This window comes from Nothoprocta perdicaria, unplaced genomic scaffold (genome assembly GCF_003342845.1).
Source record: "Nothoprocta perdicaria isolate Ctin4 unplaced genomic scaffold, notPer1 scaffold_183, whole genome shotgun sequence".
In the NCBI taxonomy this organism is placed as follows: Eukaryota; Metazoa; Chordata; class Aves; order Tinamiformes; family Tinamidae; genus Nothoprocta; species Nothoprocta perdicaria.
Genome location: NW_020455016.1, coordinates 1,387,996 through 1,390,118, shown reverse-complemented (window position 1 = coordinate 1,390,118; position 2,123 = coordinate 1,387,996).

The window sequence follows — 2,123 nt, the reverse complement described above, 5'->3', positions numbered from 1 at the left end:
GCGGCCATTGGGCGGCTGGGCGCGCTAGGCCTCGCCTCCCTCCGCCCGGCGGCGGCGTTTCCCACCCCCAGCCGCGGGCCTGGCCCCCTCCCCGCGCCGCCCCCCGCCCCGCTCCTCTCCGCGCCCTGCCTCGCTCCGCGGCCGCGCACCCGCAGCGCGCCCAAAACACGGCCAGACCGGCGGCAGCAGTAGAGCCGCGCAGAGTGCGCGCAGCCCCGCAGCGCACCGCACAGCCCCGCGGCCGGGGGACGTGCACGTCCGGGGCTATTTCCAGGAGGGAGAGGCGGGTGGTAAAACGGGAGGCGGAAAGCGGGGGCCGTGGCGCTGGAGATGGCGGCGGTGGCGCGGAGGGGGGTCCTCGTTGTGTAACGCACAGAGGTGCCCTCCCGCCGGCGGGAGGAGCGGGGCGGCCGCGGCGCGGCGAGTCACGACGCGGCTCACGCGCGGCACGACGGCGCCTTTGTCCCCGCCGCACAAAAGGCGCCGGGTCGCCGAGATGGCCGGAGCCGCCATCCATCTTGCCGCCCCCGCGCCCGTTTCCCCCCCGCGCGCCGGCACGGGGCGCCCTCCCACGCCGCGGCGTGTGTCAGCGCGCGCCCACGCAGCGCCGCTTGCGTGGCCGCCCTGCGTGCGYGTGGCCGCCCCCCTGCTCCCCTCCCGCAGCCCGCGTGGGCTGCCCCTCCGCCGCGCCCCCGCGCCCGCCATTTCGCGAGCCGCCCCCCGGCATGGCGGGGGCCGGGCCCGCCGCCGCTCGCGCCCCGCGCCCGCGCGTGGCGAGGAGCCGCCGCCGCGGAGGGGCGGAGCGGCGGGAGCCCTGCGCGCCTTTAACTGAATAAATTTAATTTATCGCGGCGTTTGGCGTTAGCCGTGAGGAAGGGCAGCGCTCGCGTCTCCCTCGGAAGCGAACCCCGCCGCACCGGGGGATTACGGCGCATCGAGGCAATTAAGTAATGAGCCGTGGAGAGGAGGGGGGGCCTGCAGCGCTCGATACCTTATTTATTTATTTATCTGGAGGGAAAGAAAAAATAATAATTAAAAAAAAGCTGTTACGGCGACTTTTTGGGTCCGTTCCTCGTGCCTGAGGTGTCCGTGTCCTCCCCTGCCTGCTTCCTCGCCGGCGGTGGGGAGAGCCCTGGCGCTTGCTTACCAGGAGGCGCCTTGCGCCATGGGGCTGCCCCTCCTCGCGAAACGGGAGCAGCGGGGCGACACGCGGCAGGGGGGCGGGAAGCGGGGGGACAGGGGCGCCCCGGCGCGCCGGGAAGCGGGGGGACCCCGCGGGGGAAATCGCTGCTCATGCGACACGGAACGCACCGCGGTGCCGGGAAGCAGTGGCAGCAGTAGGAAAACGAGGGGCGGGGGGAGGAAATTTGAGAAAAAAAAAATAAAAAAGGGAGAAAAATAAGGAGAAATGAATAAATAAGCATGTGATGCGGCGGCTCGGGGATCCCCGCGCTCCGGGGTGGCGGCGGTGGCTTCGCGCGCAGGCCGCGCAAATCCCCGGCTTAGGAAACAACGTCTGCAACCGGGAGCGGGGGGAACACCTCGCTGTAAGCGCCCGCCGTAAAAGTAGCTGCCATTTATCTGTTTGTTTATTCATTAAGAAAGTGCTCTCCCTCTGGCAGAGAAGTGCTAACATTTACATATAAGGTAGTTGTTACCTGCTTAAAGAAAAAAAAAAAATAACGATAATAAAGCACACGAGGCGGTGGGTGGCGAAGCCCTGGCTGGAGATGGGAGGCACTGGCTTCTCCTCAGGAGCAGGGAAGGGGCTGCTTCAGCCACGCATTCCCCGCAAAACCCTGAGCAAAGTGCTCAGGACCTTTCCGTACCCGGATGATTCCTCCCAGAAAAACAGTGTATTTACAGTATTTGTTGTCCTGGAAACCTCCTTCAAATTCTGCATGTGAAAAATGCCTTTTTTTTTTTTTTTTTTTTCTCCAGGTGAAGGACAGTAAATTTAGGTTATGTGTCACTGCTGCATACCTGACCTCCTTGAGGGAAAAAAAAATGCTGTGAGAAGTGGGGAGTAGCTGATACTCTGTGTCTGTCACTTGTATTTAGACTGCTGAAGGCATAAGGGGAAGCAGTTATGTGAGAAACTTCTTCCCAGTCGAGCAATCCAG